General features: G+C 41.2%; 1 long non-coding RNA gene across 1 annotated transcript in view; it reads right to left on the minus strand.

Annotated features, from left to right (window-relative positions):
* Positions 1-1,412: 1,412 nt before the first annotated feature.
* Positions 1,413-22,552, minus strand: part of LOC111769737 (uncharacterized) — a 38,719-nt gene continuing 17,579 nt past the window's right edge. The window contains exon 3 of the long non-coding RNA XR_002802542.2: positions 1,413-2,657. This is a non-coding gene — a long non-coding RNA (uncharacterized lncRNA). The remainder of the gene's footprint in view (positions 2,658-22,552) is intronic.

A 22,552-nucleotide genomic window follows, 5' to 3' on the forward strand; every position in this document is an offset into this window, starting at 1 on the left:
AATTCGTTAAAATGATAGAAAAAAGATAGGAGAGAATTAAAAGACGAACTTTCCCTTTTTCAGGATTCTGATAGTCTCAGTTACCGTTCCACCAAGCTCATTCCCGAATCAGCAGCAACATCGCCACTACCCATAGGCACACTCAGACTCTGAGTTCTTCAGAGAGATGACAACAGCGGTGACCCCACTTTCTCCATTTAGAATACAGGAGTCACCCTCATTTGTCGTCTCATCATACGTAGGCCGCAGGGCATAGAACTGAGGGAAAACTTGGGCTCTGGAAGGAGGCCAGCTGGCTCTGCCATGAACTGGACAAATTTCTGACCCTCTCTGAACCCATTTCCTCACCTATAAAATGATAAAATAATAATACTTAGCACATAGAGTTGTTGAGATAATATAATGAGATAATGCATAAAAATGCTTAACACAGTGCATGGCAGGTAATGACTATGAAGCGTTACCATCTTATTCTTCCCAGACTCTGCCAGTAGAGCCCAGTGTGTAGACTCTACATGCAGGACAAACAGAAATAGAGCCTGCTCTCTAGCAGTTTCTTATCAGACTGAAGCGGGCTGATATAGTGGGAGTTAGAATACACATCAGGCAGTGAATTGTCTGAGAGACTTGGCCAGAACTAGTCGAGGAGCTCACGCTGCCATGTAGTGAAATGCTTTCAGAGGCTGTACCTTTGGAAGGGAGGCCATGTTGAGGCCTAACATTTACCCTGAGGCAACCCACTTGGCCATTCTCTGGATTGATTTCCACGGGATCAGGAAGCTCTGTTTTAATATGTTCCAGCTAGTTTTCAGCCTACAGAATGATTACAATCAGATCGAAACCAGTTTGAGCAGAATTTGCCAGTAAAATGTCATGAGACTGAGAGCCAATTCTTTATTACTTCAATAATTCTAAACATGCAACAACTATAGTTTACCACAACCAATTGTGTTTTTGTAATTTTAACACAAATAACGATTGAGCGTGTCTGGGATGATGTGTTCTCAGCATTTTGCGCTCACCCTGCCTATTGAGCATAATTCTATCCTCCCCACTGGGGTTTACCAAGGTTCTCCTTTATAACTGTTTAGCTATCTGACCAGATGGAGATGCCAGTGGAAGAGGTGTTGTTGCTGGCATCTCTGTCCTTCCTTTCTGAGGAACAGCAGAGCAATTCCCTGTCTCCATCCAACTGTGTAATTTCCCGGCAGAGCGGAGAAGCTCCTGGAATGCCAGGTCTTGAGGCTGAGTTCCCTGCGTGGCAGGCCCCTACTTGTGCTCCTGTGCCCTTAAGCCAGACTCTCAGTAAGGTAGGGAACACAAGATTCCTTCTGGATCATCAGGCAAAGGCCAAGCCATCTTGTAGGATGCTGTGCAAACCTGCTTTCTTCTAGAATTTTGGCACATTCTTCTTTCTTTATAATTGAAAATTCCACGTTCAGTAAGCACATTAGCCAATTCCTTTTAATATGATATCAGTCAATCTCTATGCATTTGCTGTGAATCCGATGTGTCTATCATCACAGTAAAAGCTTTGTATTATCCTCAGAAGCCGGTCATTTATAATACATGTTTTGTGTTTTCTTGTAACGTTGTCTTTCCTGTTTTAGGTGCCTCGCAATTTTCACAACAGTTTCAACATTTTATATTTTAAGGTTTTCTTTGTTTCTCTTTCATTTTATTTCCTTCACAATATAGTTAGCTCTGTGTTCATGCAGGGGAAGTAAAGTTAATGAATTAAACAGTTATCTGATAAATTCAATTAAAGCACAATAACAGCTTGGGTCCTTCTGGCTAGATGGAAGTTTCTAGTAACAATTTCCCATCCACGCCACTTCATTATAAATAGTTGATTAATTCTCTTCTCAATCATTAGGGGAAAGGTAGATAATGATTATTGAATACTTATTATGTGTCAGTCACTCTGTTAAGTTCTTTACAGGCATCATTTCACTAGGAGTAGAGAGAGATTAGTTATAGTCATCACAAATTTGCAATTTCTTTGGTTTTCAGGCAGTTGAATTTCACATTTCCCTGAATACGTTCAGGATAATGCACAAGGACAGAATCGCTGCTTGGTGCACTAGTACATGGCCTTCATGAGGGCAGTAATCTCCTCCTGAACCTCGCATCTTGACGTATTTAGCTCCTCCGTGAGAGTGGTTGAATGGAATGTATAATCTCGCTTTTCAATCTCTACATCTACTCGTCTCTATGTACAACATGTAAAAATATCTTGTGAAAAAAAGCTAAGTTGATACTAAAAATGTATTCAAAAGTATATAAGTATTTTGGAATGATTTCTGACATTTAGATCTGTCTTTGTCCAATATTTGGATGTCTTGATAAGAAAACAAGAACTAAATCAATATTTGAGTGACTTAAAGGATCAGGTGACAGGTTAACTCACTTTAAATGCTATTTTGGCTTCAGAAAACTCCAACTGCAAAAGTGAACATTAAATGCCAGCAAAGGCCCCTCCTGCACGTGTGCACAATCAACTCCAGTTTCCCCTGCAAAGTCGGTCACACTTGCTGGCTGCACATGATGGGCTCAGGCCACAGTACTTCACATGGAGGGGAGAAGATGAAGCTTTGCTCGTTCAACCAAAGAGGGTTTACTGAAAATCCATTGCAGGTGTACCTGCAGAGTATGATCTGGAAAATACAAAGGATTAATAAGACAAGGTCCTGCTCTTCTTGGAGAGACAAGACTAGCATGGCTAAAATAAATATAAAAGAATGCAAAGGTAGGATCCAATTCAATTTAATAAAATTTTTCCTTTATATACGTCTGATTGAAAACTATTAGAAACTTAATTCAACAAATACTTTTTGAGCATTGACTATGTACAGCGCTTAGGAAGGCCTGTCCTGTTCATCACTGAACCTTTGTTCCTACAAAATGCCTGACAGTTAGCAGGTAAACAATACACTGTGAATGAATAATGGACTTTACTGTATAGAAAAGCTTACAAGGGAGTAGAGTGGTAAGACAAATATATAAAGAACTGTAGGGGCCAGCCCAGTGGCACAGCAGTTAAGTGCACACGTTCCGCTTCAGCGGCCTGGGGTTCACCAGTTCAGATCCCGGGTGAGGACATGGCACCACTTGGCAAGCCATGCTGTGGTAGGCGTCCCACATATAAAGCAGATGGGCACAGATGTTAACTCAGGGCCAGTCTTCCTCAGCAAAAAGAGGAGGATTGGTGGCAGATGTTAGCTCAGGGCTAAGCTTCCTCAAAAGAAAAAAAAAGAAAATGATCACAATGCAGTGTTACGAAAGTTCATAAGTGAAGGTACTAAGTAGAAAATTTGGAATACAGGTCCAGTGACAGATAATATAATTTGAGTGAATTTTAGGGGTGTGGTCGAGGGTAAAGCTGTAAAGGTGAGTTGTGGCATGTAGTGAAGGCCTTCTTAGGCGATGGAGCCACAATGGGATTTTAAAAAACAGAACAACATAACTGAGCTATCTGATGTTAAGAACAAGCTGGAAAGTTGTGTCAAGCAGATTGAAATGGGAAGAAAATAGAGGTAAGAAGATGGTTAAGAAGGATCTGTTACAATTGTACAGACAGTAGGAAATAAAGGGTGTAATTAGAATGGACAGTAGGATGGGAAAAGAAGTAATTTTTCAAATATGTAACAAAAGTAAGCACTTTGTTCTAGAAGTTGCTGGTCAAAACCAGGTTATAGGTTTTGCCTACTGAACATATATGGTGTATTAGTCTAAGGGAGATGGAGGATAAATCTAAACTTGAGGCTGAGAAGAAGGTGATTCCTTCAAATATAATGTGGAACAGGGGAGGGGTAGAGGAGGAAATGCGGTCTTTCCGTTTTCTGTTGAAGATTAGAAATTTATAGTAATTTAGTGAAAGGAGGTTTCATTCTGAGTTGGAGAAGCCAGAGATGGCGAGGATTTAGGACATGAGTTCGGCTGGATAGAAAGACAAGACAAGAACGTTATTGTTCAGAACAGTGAAGATCAACAGGCAAGTTAATCAGCTCTGTTTATATATCTGTTATTAACAGTAATTATTTAATCTGACACCACTTGAGTGTATTGAAGCAATTATTTACATGTTAGGTCTACACAATGCCAAACACTGAAATACGTTGTAATAACCCAAGGAGTTACAAGGGTTTTGTTTGTTTATTTTGTTTTGTTTTGACTCAGGAGTGTGAGATCATGTGGTAACGGCTTCAGCATTTGGCTTGTTTTTCATATTAGGGTTTTCAATCTCTGAGAAGATCCATCCAAGCGAGAGAGAATATTAATGCCACCAATTTAGCCAGGATCGCACATGGAGACCATCAATTACACAAGGAGATGTGTTTTTGGAAAAGGTTATTTTCCAAGTGAAGTTTCTGTTTAAGTCTATCAGGAAAATTAAGATATCCTACAAAACAAAAGTAGACAAAATATCATTTTGTTCATTTTGGATGTGACTTACCAAAATTCTAGATTATTTCTCGTGAGGAGGGGCATCTTTATAAAGTGAGAGAAATGAATGAGACAAGAATAAAATAAAACAGCAGCGAATCCTCTGTTTCACTCTGACATTGATAAACGGCCAATTCTGAGAAAAATTAAAACTGTTTTCTAACAACAAGATCAATTTTGGCAACAAATCATAGAAGTTAGCAGTAGCAACATGTCATGGCTGATTTTAAAATTGTATTTTGTTTAATGCTATAGATTAAATTTTACTGTTTTGATCACAGAGCACTTTGAGGATCTGATGAAAGCTTTGTACATTGTCCTCAGGAGAACATGCAACTTTAAACAAACACAGAGTGTTGCATAAATGGATAAAGTGAACATCCCTTGCTATAAGAACTTATTCCACTCCTGAAGGTAGCAACTTAAACAAAGCTTTTCTTTCCCATTGTTGGAGGAGTGTAAATATGGCTCCTCAGAATATATCAATCCAATGTTATTTGGTCCTCAGTTAAGTTTGACATTATGATAATTCTTCTAATCCTACATATTCTTTAAAGAAATTTGCATTCTTTGCAAAAGCTATTTGTGTGCCTGAGATGAGAGGTAAATCTCTGTCTAATGATCCAGACATAAAACAGGACCAAACTCAATCGGCCAGGGTTCCACTGGGAGCAGGCAGCGGGCCTGGCCCTGGAGCTGATGTTCCTGAACTGTGCTGAGCTGCCCTGAGGGGGTGAAGCAAACTCTTGGGGGCACCGCAAGATATCTTAGATATTTTTATGTGTGTGTGAGGAAGATGGGCCCTGAGCTAACATCTGAGCCCATCTTCCTCTACTTTATATAAGATGCCGCCTCAACACGGCTTGACAAGCAGTGCTGGGTCTGCGCCCAGAATCTCCAAACCCGCAAACCCCGGGCAGCTGAAGGGGAGTGCACGAACTTAACCACTACGCCACCAGCTGGCCCCAAGATATCTTATATTTTTGAGCAAAATACAGTGACGTGTCAGACAGCATGAGAACCACCAGCCCAAGGTGGTTCACAGTTTCAGTGTTAGATTGCATTACATCCTTCTCAGTGACGTCAGATCTTCGTGAAGCTGAGTTTGGGCAGCTGTTGTGATAAAAAGCAAGTACTGCATGAAAATCAATGTGGAGCAGGAAATGACGATGGTGACTTCTAATCGGGTTCTAAGATTTAAGAAATTGTGCAATGCCCAACAACCACATAGATCCCATTATTAAGTAACAGTGGTTATTTAAGAATAAAATAAAATATTATTTTTCCCTTCAATTTATATGAATTATTTTTTTTTACAAAAGGCTACTGAGCTGTTAGGACATAAATATTTATTGTTTGGGGGTTCTATTTAGTAAATGGAGCTATTTGGTGTTTCTTCTGGCCTATGGGCGCCATGAAAAATGGCTGACTCATTAAGGGCACTGTGAACCAAAATGTTTGAGAATGACTGTCCAAAAAGGGGACCACATGAGGAAGACCGAGTCCCTGCCTTCTAGTTGCTCAGAGAGACATAGGTACTGCTAACCACAGTTGAAAGTAAAGTGGGATATTTGTCATAACAGAAATATAGACAAAACTCAAAGAGCTGGGAAATCTCAAGTGCCATTCTGTTAGAGGCAGAAAAGAGAGAATTGAGGTGACATATGAATTTAGCCTTAAGAAAGAAAAAGATGGGAAATAGAGGAAGAACATTCCTCTATGAGGGAACAGCATGAACAATGGCACAGAGGCATAATAAACATCTTCTTTGGTTGGAAAGGGGAAAGGCAAGGAGTGGTAAGAAATAACCATGCTGGAAAGCGGCAACTTTTACCATGGACAAGGGGAAGACATTGGAAGCTTCTGGATAAGGATGTGATCAGAATTGTGCCTTAAAAAGCTAAGTATTCCAGTGATATGAAAGATGGGGTTAGGGAGAGAAGGTATTAAAGATGACTATAGTTTCCAGCTCAGACAAAACCTCTTGTTTGCACAAGCAATGCTTTATCAATCTGTGTGTTGATACTACCTAGCACAAGCCTGATAATTTGAGGCACTGAATAATTGGAATTTGAGGTACTGGAGCAGACAGAAATGTCTCATGGAAACTATGGGGAAATATCCTACAGTGCAGGAGAGAGGTCAAACTTGTGGTGTCAATTTGGGAGTCATCCACCTAGAAATGAGAGAAGGAACTGACAAAATACAATTTCACAGGGAGCAAATATAGATTAAAAAGAGAAGAAGCCCAGTGACAGATCCCTGGGGAACAGCCACCACTGGGAATAGTGGATGAGCTGCCGGCAGAAGAGACAGGGAGGGATGGAGGGACATGCACGGGGTAGAACCAGAGGGAGTGCTTTCCCAGGAAACAAAGCAGGACAGACTTTCAGGATGGAGACGATGGCCTAATATCAATCAGAGGAGGAAAAATCCTACAAGGAAGCTACTGGATGTGGTAATTAGCAGGTCCTTGGTGACCTTGGAGAGAATGAGTCCAGTAGGATTTAGAGGCAGAAGCCAGATGGCAGTGGAGGTGATCAGAGAGACCCTTCTGGAGAAATGTGGAAGTAAAATGGACCTGGAATGGGAGCTTTAGATGAAAAGAAGTTTGAGGGAAGATGGTTTGGGGACGGGAGTAACTGAAAGGAGAATGCAGTAAGAGGACTAGAACACAAACAGGTCCACATACAAGAGAAGGAAGATATCGTTCAAGTTTTCAATGAGAGAGAAGGGAGTGGAGTTAAAAACAGAGTCGGTTCCTTTTCTCTTCCTCTCTTTCTTCCTTCTGTTCCTTTGCCCTTTCCTTTTGTCCCCCAGAGCAGGAGCAGGGTGTGGAAGGGGTTCATGCAGGAGCAAAAGTGGGATGAAGAGGCCATCTGTGCTAGTGGAAGGGCAGCCCATAGTGGGGTGGGGTCTGGGTGGGGTGAGAGGAGGGTTTTTATGAGCTGGTGGGGGCCTGGCAGGAATGAGGAGGGCATAAGCGATGAGGTGGAGCAGCGATGGCGTGGGAGATTCCTTACACACAGGAGGATTGATCAAATAAGTGAATTTTCAAAGAATAAGGGGGGCTAGATTGCTCACTGCTGGAGAAGGAAGTTACAAATATGAAAAGGAAGAAAAGCTTAGACTGAACTCTATGATTTGGGATTGGAATTGAAGATATTAGTGTGAGCTCATGGATTTCAATATGTATAAGCATATATAAAAACCAACATGGATACATGTGTATGTGTACAATATAATAGCACAAATACACACTAAAAACACTCAAAAAAGACCCAGGAGAAACAGCTGGTTCCAGGGTTGGGAGCAGAAAGTACAAGATGAGATCAACATCTGCTGTTGTGCCAGAAAGCAAGGAAGTGCTCAAAGAGTACACGTCAAAGGACACAGAAGCCAGCCTGAAGTGGCTTCCACTGGCCGAAATGGTGACAAGTTAAGATCAGTACAATACTAATAAAAGATTATGCCCATTGAATAAAATAGGCGATCCTAACTCTGTAAAAATAAATAGAAAGATTAGTTAATTGATAGGAATTTTGATGAGAAACAGGATATTTACATAGTTTGATGGTACCTCTCACAAAATGCTTATTAACTACAAAGGAACAAAGAGTAACTTTACAAGGAGAAGACTGGCCGACATCACTTTAATCAAACAATCGAAGTGAACATCATCAGTAATAGGTCAAATTGAAATCATGTGCCACCTGAGAGCATGCAATGAGAAGAAGGCAGCATCACTTCTGTGATATTCCTGCTAAAGATGCTAAACTTCAGTCTAATCATCAGGAAACATCAGACAAACTCGAAAGGAGGGACATTCTACAAAATACTCTGCCTATAATCTTCAAACATGTCAAAATCTTCAAACATGTCATGAAAGTTAAGGAAAGACTAAGGAACTGCTCCAGACTGAAAGAGACAAGAGAGAAGACAACTAAAAATAAGGAGTGTATCTAAACTGGATCTATTTGTTATAATTTGACATTATTGGGACAACTGGCTAAACATGAATAAACCTGAATGGGGTCTGAGGATTATACGGTATAAGGAATCATTGTGAATTTCCTGATGTTGATCGATATATCCTGTTTATCTAGGAGAATGTCCTTGTTTGTAGAAATACATATTAAAATTGGGGGAAGGCGATATGATGAAGGAAAGTTTGGCAACTTACTCTCAAATGGTTCAGGAAAAAAGTTCTTAGCCCTGTACTTTGATCTTTTCTATATGTTTGAGATTGTTTCAAATTTGAAAAAAATATTTGCTGCTTTTGCACTTCTGCCATTGCTATGAGGAGCTACCCACACAGTCTGGACTCTTGAAGGCACACAGAGCAGACAGGAGCCAGCCTGCCATACCCGCAACTTGAAGCAGCACTGTTCAGCCCAGCCCAGCCCAGCCCAGCCAAAAGCTGTGAAGCCCCAGGGACCCACAAATGCAACTTGAATCTCCAGTGGGCTCACACAAGACTGAAAACGGTTGAAGCAACTGTCAGTCAAGGTGGAATGTCACACTGGAGAACTGGTCACCAAGGGGACTGCAGCCTCTTCTATGATCAGCAAACCAACCCCTGGCTCCAGTTCTATAATCAGGAAACAAGCAGCTTCAAGAAACTGCTACATTCAGGACCCTGCAACCACTGCTGCCTCCAGAACCATGCTGCCCCGGACACTGGAGTCTCATCATTGCCACAGAAAACCAGACCCTGCCACAGCTCTGCTGGACAGCAAAACAAGCGGAAACTGCAAAACCACGGCCCTTGCTTCAATCCTGCCTGATTGCCCAGACCTAAATCATCTCCCCAATGAAGGTTTTAGCTTTCAAACCTCTGTATTACTGGAAGGCATGCTAGAAGGAGGATGGAATGGATGTTGAGTGTCAAATCGCCATATTCATCATAGAAGGGAAAGAAGGAAGGAGCGAAGGAGGGAGGGAGGGAGGAAGGGATAATATATTGTAGTTTATTTAGATGATGAAATACTACACAGTAATGAAATTGAATGAACTAAAGCTAAAAAAATCAATCTGTATAAATCTCAATAATTTTGTATAGGAAAGGAAGTCATAAAATAATACAGAGTTTAACACCATTCATATATGGCTAAAAACATTGCAAAACAGCACTATGTTTTTAAAGGAAAGACAAGTATGTAGTAACATTCTAAAAGCGTGCATTGGAATGAGAGATAGTGTTTGCCTTTGGGGAGAAAGGAGTATAGGGAATGAGTTTGAGGAGGGTGTCCACAGGGTGTCTCAGTTATCTATTGCTGCATGACAGACTATCCCCAAAGTTAGGACCTTTAAAGGCACAGCTTTGCATTTGCTCATGATCTGTGGTTGGCAATTGGACAGGGCTCAGTTGGGATGGCTCATCTCTGTTCCACAGGGCGTAGGCTGTGCTCCCTCATATGTGTTTGGTCAGTTGGTTTGTCATCTTGAGCCGTCTGGTCCCAGAGGTCCTCCCTTAAATGTCTGGAGCCTCAGCTTTGATGCCCAAACCTCTCTCTCTATGAGGTCTCTCTCATGAACTCTCTCATCCTCAGGGAGGCTAGCCTGGGCTTGTTCACAAAGTGGCAGCCCTCCAGGAGGGTAACAGGGGAAGTTGTGAGAATTCTCTCTTAAGACCAAGGTCTAGAAGTCCTATAGTATCACTTCTACCACATCCTATTATCCAAACAAGTCTTGGGGCCAGCCCAGAGTCGAGGAATGAAAAAATAGGCTCTTGATGGGAGGAGCTGCAAAGAATTTGCATCCACATTTAGTGTACCACACAGGAGCTTCCCTTGTTATGTAGTATTTTATTACTACAAATCTAGCACTATATGTAGGATTTGGTAATATTGAGTTTTTAAATAGAGGATGGTCCTGTGGCCGAGTGGTTGAGTTCGCATGGTCCACTTCGGGGGCCCAAGGTTTTGCCGGTTCTGATCCTGGGCGTGGACCTAGCATCGTTCATCAGGCCATGCTGAGGTAGCGTCCCTCGCAGCGGAGCCAGAAGGACCAACAACTAGAATATACTACTATGTACTGGGGTGGCTTTGGGGAGAGGAAAAAAAAGAATGGCAACAGATATTAGTTCAGGGCCAGTCTTTAGGAAAAAGATAAAAGAGTGTTAAATATGGTTGTTTATTATGTAATTTCCTATACCTGGTCCTTATGTTTGAAATATTTCACAATTTAGGAAAAGAAAATGAAATTAAAATGGTCGCAACTGATTTATCCCCATATTGGCATCCTATAGAGACAGTACCTCCATTTTCGCCCCTTGGAGCCTCAGAGCTGCTCAGGGTCCTGCCCTTTCAGAACCTGATTGTTCAGCTGCCTTTTCAATCCTAGAATATAATCCATAGACTTCCAAAAAGTGGACTTTATGTTAAAAGCAAACTGTATTTGGAGAAGAGTTTTTGTGTACTAGCTCATGGTTGAGCGGGAGCTAGAGACTCTGGCACATGCATGTTAGGGATCTATTTATTGCCACTGATCTTCAGAGGCTAAGGAGACTCTTAGGCTAAATTCTGCCCTTAATTAAGATTCAGAGATATACAAATAGAGAGCCAACTGGGGTGGACCTGGTGGGAGCCAGATTACAGAGTGGAAGGTGTTGGGGGGTCCCTTGAGGAACAAGGACCATAAGGGGAGAGAGGACTGGTGCAGCATACTAAGACTCAACAGCAAGGTCTAACTGTGAGATGAGGTCATGGTTCCTGGCCTGTGTGGCAGCTGGTACCAAAAGTGATCCCAGGCCAACCTGTGCGTTAGGAAAAGAGCCCTTGGAAGTTGAAAGGGCTACTTTGCTAAGACCTCTAATGTTTTGAGGCTCAAGTAACCATGGTTGGGAGCGCCAAAAGTGTTAGGAAATTAGGAGTGTTCTCCTTCGCCATTTGTAAGAGAAGTAGTAAAATGCTGACCTCAAAGCATTTTGATGCTTGCCCAGTATTATCAAGATGCAGTGAGGCAAATCTCTGGTATAAATGATGTTGGAAGTGATGGCCAAGTGAATACAGCCCATAGCCTCAGAGCAGCTTTTCTGCAGAAATATGGGCCTGGGCTAGACAGTCCAGACTTGGGGATTGACCAGCTACCAGGGGGATTTGCACCCACACACAGGCATAGCCTTGGGATTCTCAGAAATACTTTAGGAAGAGGGCTTTTCAAAAAGCATCTTCTAGTCAAAGAGATGGTTTGAGTCCATCAAGATTGGAGTTTTACTCTAAATGAAACTTTAAGAGATACTGACTCTCAATGGCTTTAGATGATGCATTTGTAGTTTCTCAGCATTAATGAAACTAACATTTAGCATGTCTTTAATTACAAGAAGTTTATGTTTACGGCATCTATATAGAACTCATTTCAGATGCTAAAGCCTCGGGACACTGAAAACATGTTTAGAATGTACTTTCGTTAAGTACTGAATTCAGTCAGACAATTCCAGAGAACAAACTACTCCTCACTGGTGTTGGGTATTTGTAGGCAGTTTCCTTTATTATTTGACGATTATGATGACGACAATAACGACCACCAGCTGCTTCAGTGAATCTGATGCCCTTTCCTCTTCTTCCTTATATCAACCCGTAACGAATCACAAATTCTTCTATTTTTTGGTTAGCTTTTGTATCAGTCAGTGTTCTCCAGAGAAACAGAACCAGTCGGATGTTGGAGATATTTATATACGGAGAGATATACATATAATAAGATTTATTATAAGGCATCGGCTCATATGATTATGGAGGCGGAGAAGTCCCAAGATCTGCAGTTGGCAAGCTGGAGACCCAAGAGAGCTGATGGTGTAGTTATGGTCTGAAAGCCAGCAGGCTCAAGAGCCAAGAAGAGCCAATATTTCCATTTGAGTCCAAAGGCCAGAAAAGACTGACATCCAGCTCAAAGCAGTTGGTCAGGAAGAGTTCCTGCTTACATGCAGGGGGTGAACCTTTTTTTCTATTCAGGTCTTACCTGCTTGAGTGAAGCACACCACATTAGGGAAGGCAGTCTGCTTTACTCAGTCTACCTGTTCGAATGCTAATCTCATCCAGGAAAACCCTCACAGACATACCTCAAATAATGTCTCACCAAATATCCGGGTATCCTGTGGCCAAGTCAAGTTGACGCACAAAACTAACCAGCACAGAGCTGGCCCCGATGGCCTAGTGGTTAAGAGTTTGGCACCCTCACCACTTCAGTGGCCTGGTCGTGGAACCACACCACTCGTCTCTCAGTTGCCATGCTGTGGCGGCAGCTCGCATGGAAGAACTGGAAGGATTTACAGCTAGGATGTACAACCATGCACTGCAGCTTTGGGGAGGAGAAAAAAAAGAAGAATATTGGCAACAGATGTTGGTTCAGGGTGAATCTTTCCCTGAAGAAAAAAAAAAAATAACTACCACAGCTTTATTAAGGTATAATTTACATACAATGACATTCACAAATTTTAAATGTGCAATTCAATGAGTTTTAATATTTGCATTATTGTCACCACAAGCATGACACAGAACATTTTCATCAGCTCAAAATGTTTCCCTGTGCCCTTGGCAGTCAATCCTCTGCCCCCACCCCTTGAACTCTGGCAACCACTGATCTGCTTTCTAGCACTGTAACTTTGCCTTTTTTAGAATTTCACATAAGTGCAATCACAGAGGATATAGTCTTTTATGTCTGGCCTTTTCACATAGCATAACCCTTTCAAGGTTCCTCCATATTGTTGAGTGTATCAGCTGTTCATTCCTTTTTCTTGCTGAGTAGTATTCCATTGCATGAATGTACCACAATTTGTTTATCCATTCACTCGTTGAAGGACGTTTGGGTTGTTTCTAGTTCTTGGCAATGATTAATAGAGCTGCTATACACATTTGTGTATAGGTTTTTGTGACAACACGTTTTTATTTCTCTCAGGCAAGCACCCATGAGTGGGATTTACTGGGTCATACGGAAAGTATTTAAGTTTTTAAGAAGCTGCCAAAATGTTTTTCAGAGTGGCTGCATCATGTCGCATTCCCACCTGCAGTGTATGAGAGTTCTAGTGGCTACGTATATTCCTTTGTTTATTTATTTATTTATTTTCCTTTTTCTCCCCAAAGCCCCCTGGTACCTAGTTGTGTATTTTCTTTTTTTTCAGTTGTGGGTCCTTCTAGTTGTGGCATGCGGGATGCCTCCTCAGCATGGCTTGATGAGCGGTGCCATATCCACGTCCAGGATCCGAACCAGTGAAACCCTGGGCCACCGAAGCACAGCACACCAACTTAACCACTCGGCCATGGGGCTGGCCTCTAAGTATATTCCTAATAAATAGTATTTCAGGACAATCACGGAAGGAAGCGTAAGGAGGAGCAGAGGGAGAGAAACGCAGCAGAACCTGGTTGCTCTAGAAACAAACTAAGCCACTTTAACCGTGAGAACTTTAGAGTTTAGATACTTGAGGCAAGAGTGAGAAGGGAAAAAATGGTCATCAAGAGGCAATTATCACTTTAAAATGTAGTGAATATCAGCTGAAACAAAAGGAATTGAGGGTTGTGTATCACTGTAACTGCAGTGAGTTCTTGTTATTGAGGAATGATTTACTTTCTTAATATTAACTACATATTAATATATATACAAAACGTGTATCTCTTGGAGGGTGTAGAGTACAGTGTTTCTTAAACCTTAATATGGATGGGAACCACCTGGGATCTTGTTAAATGATTCTGGTTTGGCAGATCTGGTGCAGGGCCTGGCCTCTGCGTTTTTAATACGATTCTCAGTGAGGATGGTGCTCTGGGCTGCAGGCTGCAGGCTGCAGGCTGCTGGTGATGAGTGCAGACTCTGGAGCCAGACTGCACAGGTTCAAATCCTCCCTCTATCACTCATAGCTGTGTAAACCAGAGCACACTTCTTCACCTCTTCACCTCAGCTTTTTCATCTGTAAAATGGGGGTGATATCAGGACACAGTCCCTCACAGGGGTGTTGCAAGGGTTACATGAGTTACTACACATCAAGCACTTAGACCAGTGCCAGGCACACAGTAGGTGCTGTATCATGTTCCTTTAGTTTTCAGTGGATTCCAGTGGTCAAGGCAGTAATATGTGTAACAGCTTTGAACCATGTTGCCTGAGTCCTGCACAGTGCTTTAGACCCTCCCGGGTCCTGTGCCATACTCTGGTGGCAGCCTCCAGTCCCACTGGCGGTGCTAATTAAGGGAGCCCATTCAGAGACACTAGACTGAAACTACCACAAAAAAGAAAACCCACTGAAAGGATTTCAAAGAGAGAGAAAGAGATTGACCACTCCATGTGCTTCACCTGGTGGAAATGTCACCAGGTTCACCCCTGACTGAGGCCTCCACACAATAGACATTCCTACAGGCAGGACTTGTGTGGGGACAGTGCTCAGATAGCGCATTTGAAAGAATTTCCAGCCTAACCCGAGGGCCCAGCTGATAGCTGAGAGAGCAGTACGAGTGTGCCCTTCTCTCCACGAGACCCAGGCAGTGGCTTGGCCACACCATCCAATGAAGAGACTCGCTATTGTTGTTTGCATCCTGCCCCTTTAATCTGCCTCCAGCACCCCTGTAGACATCCTAATTGGTCCTCTGGATCCGGCCCTGTTTGGCCTGTCAGCGCGGCTCTGTGTTCATGGCCCGCTTTCATCTCCCTGCTTGCTTGGCAGAGCGCTCTACTCTCTTAGTTTTCTGATGTGAAAACGCAGCTTGTAGAGCTTGGATGATCTTCATACCATTTCTGCCTCCCTATTAGTAACTGTACTAGAAAAACAGCTGTTAATCTCAATTAGGTTTTGATTGCTAATTAGCAGCTACCTGTCAGGATCAAGCAGCCCTCTTCCTGGTCCCCTCGGCTATTTCTCATGCACCTGGTACACTTGGTTTCCATGAGAACCATTTAGCTAGATGCCTTCTCAACCAAAGCTGTCATCTCTTCTGTGGCTTTTACAATATCTTTCCAGGAGCTCTGAGGTTCCTTGTCCACTTCCCTGCTCCCTGGTTTCTTAATTTCATTGTCCAGCCAATTTCCAATGAAAGTCACTCTGTCTCTGTTGCCTGTGTGTCTTGGAAGGGAAACCAGGCAATTAATAAGTCCATTAATTGAACGTAGGTTAAGAACCCATATTTAAAATTTTTATCTTTAGATTTCTGGTTTCTGGGTTTGCACGTAAGAAACTTGGAAGCTGCCACTCTATCCTAAAAACAACTAAAAAGCTGAACAAACCAAAAAGCCAACAATTGGAAGATTTGATTCTTTCACACCACTCTTTCAGTCCCTTCCAAGGGCACAGGGCACCAGAGAGGAGATAGATCCGTATGCTTCATCTTCCGCCATAATTTACTTTTCTTTTGTGATTTCTTCTCATTAATTTATGTTTAAAGAGGACTTCTCACTCTATGTTTACCTCTAGTATTTAATAAGTTAAAGGTCATCTATTGTAATTTATTTTAGAGTGGTCATTTAACTTTGTTTTTCCAAATAGTTAACCATCTGTTCCAGCACCATTTATTCAATAATGATTCTTTTTCTCACTGGTTTGTGATGCCACCTCTAATATATACTAAAGTCCTATACATATTGGGTCAATTTCTAGGCTATCAAATCCATTACATTGATCTGTCTGCCAATTCTGCTTTAATGATTGAAGTTGTATTATCTGGTAGGACAAGTTCTCTTTCATTAGTCTTTACTTTCAATATATTCTTGGCTGTTTCCCCCTTTATCTTTAAATTTACTTTGTCACATTCCCCTCTCCCTGTCTATCTTGGGTTTTTAATGAGGATTTAAAAATCTATTTTTTTAAGTATTTTGTGAAAGATTAGCATTACTTTTCCCACGCCAAAACATTCTCTCGATAAGTTTATTCAAGACTTCTTTCATATATCTTAAACACTTGTAACATTCTGCAAATGGGTCACATACTTACCTAGGTATTTTATCTTTTCTGTTGAAATTATGAAATGGGACTTTATTTTTCATTATTTTTTACTCCTGTTTTGAGGGAGTTTGTGGTTGAAGTATGGGGAATATTTGCAAGAAGGCCTTTTTGTAATAAGAGAATTCTATGTGAATTAGGAGTTTTGGTTCATGAAAGTGTTTATTTTGGATTTCACTATGTTCAAATTAATGGCAATATTTGGTGGTTCTTGACTTAAAACCCATAATAATTTGCTTGCATTGTGCTGAATTTTTACGATAAAAAAAAAAGTATGTTAAAAATCTAATAACAGAAACCTAATTCATAGTTAAGTTGCCCTTCAGTAACCAGGGACAATGGAACGCAGCAAGCATACAATTAAGCAAATACCCTCCTTTTCATTTTATCCAAGGCCAGTTCGTTCAGTGCCTAAGTGTTGCTAGAATATGTCAGCCCCTTAATAATATTTTTAAATTTAGCTGATATTCCCAAATGATCTTTCCAATTTTGGATGATGTTTTGCATATTACCTTTAGTTCACAAAACAGAATGTATTCTTCAGGTAATAAAATCTTATTCTGGTACTAAAATTCACCTAGGCATGCTCTAAAGATATGCTATCATGAAAATGCTGCTTCATTATTCTGGGGGACATATAAAACTTGAGGAAAAGATTATCTTAGAAGAAAAGCTTACTTAAAAAGTTAAACAACCATAAGTACAAAGAAAGAAAATCCTAAAGCCTAAAGTATTCATCAAATCTAAAGTATTTCATCAGATCTAAGACATCACCAATCATAAGACACACCTTTATTTCATGTACTGCAAAGAAAGAAAAAGATTACACCAGGTGAACTATGTCATGCTGCAGATTGTAAAACTAATCGCAGTTTTAGAGATTTTCAAATTGGGGGTGGGTGGGAAACGTGCTTCTTTGAATCACTGATATATGTTGGAATACTTTGAGCTGTAATTAACAGAAATCTGACTCAGAATATGTTGGTTCACTTCCCTGGAAGCTGAGAGAAAGTGGAAGCTTCAGGAAGGGGCTGATCCGGTTCAATATTGTCATTAAGGACCCACCATCCTATCAAGGATCTACTTCATTCTCCAAGGCTGGTTCCCGTTGCAGGTAAAACACAGATGCCAGTGGCAAATGGGCTGCAAAATTCCATGTTTACATTAAGTCAAAAGCAGATAATTATTTCCAATTAAAAATTAAATTTTTGAGAGTTCTCGTCAAGATGGCGCTGTGAGCAGACGTTGAACTCACTTCCTCCCATGAACACAACCAGGTTACAACAATTTTGGGAAGAATCACCCTGGATTGAAAACTGAAAACTGGATAAAAAGAAGCCCCACGACAAGGGACAGTCCTGATGAAAGCAGAAGAGGCAGCAACTCTGGCCGGAGAGGAAAACAGCCACCTTTGGGAGCAGCGGAGCTTCTCAGCTGGCCAGGCAGCAGCCAACCTAAGGTACGAGCCCTCCCCGGAGGAGTGAGGTCCGGAGCGGGGGCAGTACTGCTATAACCATCCTTAGGACTCAGCCCAACTGAGAGGGGGTCTTACTGTCTGGCCTTGATGGCTATTAACTGCAGCGAGGAAACCCGAGAAAAGCTATTGGCCGAAAGCCGAAAAGATCCGGGTCTTAAAGGGCCCACGCACAAACTCATTCATTGCAGCAACCTAAAATCACCAGAGAGAAGGTTGACTGTCCCTTGGTGAAACGAGACTCACCTGGTGGGCCCTGGGGGCATCTTGGTGAGAGGAGGATCCTCTTGAGACTGAGACATTGGTGGGGGCCTTTGTTCTGAGCAGGTCCAGGCATGCTGATATGGACACCAGTGGGGGCCATTGAGGTGCATCCCTTGGGCTGTTAGCCCAGGGGTCTTCCACACCCACAAGAGCACAGATTTAATCCAATTCAGCCAGGGCAGGCAACCCACCCTAGGGACTGGCCCTGCCTAACAGCAAGCCCTCAGGCTACTTTTCAGCCTGCATTGACTGAGTGCCTTGATCCTCTACAGGCAGGCAAGGGTGTCTGCCTCTGTGGGGCAGGGCTTGTGTGAGGACCAGGTGAACTGTCGGGGGCATTGGGGCAGAGATGGGGGCCTCTGCAGTGTGGCAGTGGGGTATGCTCCAGGGGGTTGAGAAGTGTGCATGGACCAGGACTGTGTTGACAGTGTATGTGGTCCAGAGGGGGGTGAGGCTTATCAGCGGCAGAAGACTTGTGCTTCACAAATGGCCAAAAAAAAGGATCAGCCCCACCTTCCAAAGGCTGAAACAACTGAGTGCCTCCATGCCAAGGGCTAGCCCTACTCAGCTGCACTCCTAAGAGAACTGACAACAGCCTTGTTGGCCTCAGGCCTATCACAACTGTATGCCCCTGAGCCTAGCAACCAGCTACACTCGGGTACCAACCCAATTAAGAGGACAATTGCAATAAGAGTGTGCTAATAGACTTTGTAGCCAACAGTGCTGAGGCCCCTCCAAACCGGATTTACAAACAGCTGGCAAGGGAAGGAAAGATCAGACTCCCTGGGTACCTGCAGTGGGAGCCACCCTGCCACAGCAGAAGAACACAAGTAGCCCACAAAGGGGTCACTCGTGGTTTTTATGGTCTGGTGACAAGAGAAAAGCACACTGTTGGGCCTCATAAGGCATCTCATACATAAGGCCACTTCTCCAAGATCAGGAGACATAGCTCACTCACCTAGTACAAAGAAAATAGCACAGAGAAAGAGGCATAATGAGGAGGCAAAGGAATACTTTCCTAGCAAGGGAACACTACAAAACACCAGAAAAGGAACTAAGTGAAACAGAAACTAGTGACCTCCTTGACAAAGAATTCAAACAAAATATAATGAGGATGCTCACAGATATGCAGAGAAGAATGGATGAACACAGTGAGCACATCAGCAAAGAATTGGAAGATATAAAAAAGAACCAATCAGAAATGAAGAATACAATACTCGAAATGAGAAATTCACTAAAGGGACTCAGTAGCAGAGTAGAAGAAGCAGAAGAACGGATCAGCAAGCTAGATGAAAGATTAGAGGAAATCACCCAAGCAGAACAGAAAAGAGAAAAAAGAATTAGACAGAATGAGAACAGTGTAAGGGAACTCTGGGACAATATCAAGCGTGCTAACATTCAGATTATAGGGGTCCCAGAAGGAGAAGAGAGAGACAAAGGGGCAGAAAATTTATTTGTCGAAATAGTAGAGGAAAATTTTCCTCACCTGAGGAAGGAAACAGACATCCAAGTTCAGGAAGCACAGAGAGCTCCAAACAAGAGAAGCCCAAAGAGGCCCACACCAAGACATATTATAATCAAAATGTGTAAAATTAAAAACAAAGAGAGAATCCTAAAAGCAGCAAGAGAAAGGCCACAAATGACATATAAAGGGAAGCCCATCAGGCTGTCAACAGACTTCTCAGCCGAGACCCTACAGGTGAGAAGAGAATGGCACGACATATTTGAAGTGCTAAAAGGAAAAAACCTACAACCAAGAATACTCTATCCATCAAGGCTGTCATTCAGAATGGAAGGAGAGATAAAGAGCTTCCCAGACAAGCAAAAATTAAAGGAGTTTATCACTAAGAAACCGCTTCTACAACAAATGCTGAAGGGACTTATTTAAGTGGGAAAGTAATGACTACAAATAGAGATAAAAGAAAAAAAATTATCAAAAAAACCCAAAACAACAACAAGAAAAAACAGGCAATAAAATCACTTGTAAGGTAAAAGTATAGTAAAGGCAGCAGATCAACTACCTGTGAAGGTACTATGAAGGTTAAAAGACAAATGTACTAAAATTACCTATTTCAATGATAAGAGGGTAATGGATATACACACACTAAACAAAAGACTATATATGATGTGAAAAACATATAAGGTGGGAGGAGGGGAGTGAAAAAGTAGAGCTTTTAGAAAGAGGTCAAGGTAAAGAGTCTATCTACTCAATATAGACTGCTATATGCATAGTATATTAAATAGGATCCTCATGGTAACCACAAACCAGAAACCTATAACAAGCAGGAAAAAAAGTAAGACAAAAGAAATCAAACATATTACTAAAGATAGCCATCAAACCACAAGAGAAGAGAGCAAGAGAAAAAGAAAGGAACTGAGAAGAACTACTAAAACACCCCCAAAAAAGAAAAAGAGATAAAATGGCAATAAATACATTTATCAATAGCTACTTTAAATGTCAATGGACTAAATGCTCTAATCAAATGCCATAGGGTGGCCAACTGGATAAAAAAACAAGACCCATGTATATGCTGCATACAAGAGACACACTTCAGACCTACAGACACTCACAAACTGAAAGTGAAAGGTTGGAAAAAGATATTCCATGCAAATGGCAAAGAAAAGAAAGCGGGGGGTAGCAATACTTCTATCAGACAAAATAGACTTTAAATCAAAAACTGTAATAAGAGACAAAGACGGGCACTACATAATGATAAAGGGAACAATCCAACAAGAAAATATAACACTTGTAAATATCTACGCACCCAACATAGGAGCATCTAAATATATAAAGCAATTATTAACAGACAGAAGAGGAGAAATAGAGAGTAACACAATAATAGTAGGGGACTTTAACACTCCGCTTACACCAATGGATAGATCATCCAAACAGAAGATCAATAAGGAAACACTGGCCTTAAAGGACACACTAGACCAGATGGACTTAGTAGATATATACAGAACATTCCATCCAAAAACCATAGAATACACATTCTTTTCAAATGCCCATGGAACATTCTCCAGGATTGATCACATATTAGGCCACAAAACAAGTCTCAGTAAATTTCAGAATATCAAAATAATACCATGCATCTTTTCTGACCACAAAGGTATGAAACTGGAAATCAACTACAGAAAGAAAACCAGAAAAGCCACAAAAATGTGGAGATTGAACAAAATGCTACTGAACAATGATTGGGTCAATGAAGAAATCAAAGAAGAAATAAAAAAATTCCTGGAGACAAATGAAAATGAAAACACGACATGCCAAAATCTGTGGGATACAGCAAAAGTGGTTCTACGAGGGAAGTTTATAGCAATTCAGGCCTACCTCACCAAAGAAGAAAAATCCCAAATAGACAATCTAAAAGTGGACCTAAAGGTACTGGAAAAAGAACAACAAACAAAGCCCAAAATCAGCAGAAGGAAGGAAATAATAAAAATCAGAGCAGAAATAAACGAAATAGAGACTAAAAAAACAATAGAAAAAATTAATGAAACCAAGAGCTGATTCTTCGAAAAGATAAACAAAATTGACAAACCCTTAGCTAGACTCACCAAGGAAAAAAGAGAGAAGGCTCAAGTAAATAAAATCAGAAACGAAAGAGGAGAGATTACAATGGACACCTCAAAAATACAAAAGGTAATAAGAGAATCCTATGAAAAGCTATACACCAACAAATTGGATAATCTACAAGAAATGGATAAATTCTTAGAAACATACAACCTTCCAAAACTGAATCAAGAAGATGTAGAAAATTTGAATAGACCAATCACCAGTAAGGAGATCGAAACAGCAATTAAAAACCGCCCAAAAAATAAAAGTCCACGACGAGACGGCTTCCCTGGTGAATTCTACCAAACATTCAAAGAAGACTTAATACCTATCCTTCTCAAACTCTTCCAAAAAACTGAAGAGGAGGGGAGGCTTCCTAACTCCTTCTAAGAAGCAAACATTATCCTGATACCAAAACCAGATAAGGACAACACAAAAAAAGAAAATTACAGGCCAATATCACTGATGAACATCGATGCAAAAATCCTCAACAAAATACTAGCAAATCGAATACAACAATACATTAAAAAGATCATACATCATGATCAAGTGGGTTTCATTCCAGGGATGCAGGGATGGTTCAAAATCCACAAATCTATCAACGTGATACACCACATTAACAAAACGAAGAATAAAAATCACATGATCATCTCAATAGATGCAGAGAAAGCATTTGACAAGATACAGCATCCATTTATGATAAAAACTCTAAATAAATTGGGTATAGAAGGAAAATACCTCAACATAATAAAGGCCATATATGACAAACCCACAGCAAATATCATTCTCAATGGAGAAAAGCTGAAAGCTATCCTTATAAGAACAAGAACCAGACAAGGATGCACACTGTCACCACTCTTATTTAACATAGTATTGGAAGTCCTAGCCAGAGCAATCA

The sequence above is a fragment of the Equus caballus genome, chromosome 21 (genome assembly GCF_041296265.1).
Source record: "Equus caballus isolate H_3958 breed thoroughbred chromosome 21, TB-T2T, whole genome shotgun sequence".
Lineage (NCBI taxonomy): Eukaryota > Metazoa > Chordata > Mammalia > Perissodactyla > Equidae > Equus > Equus caballus.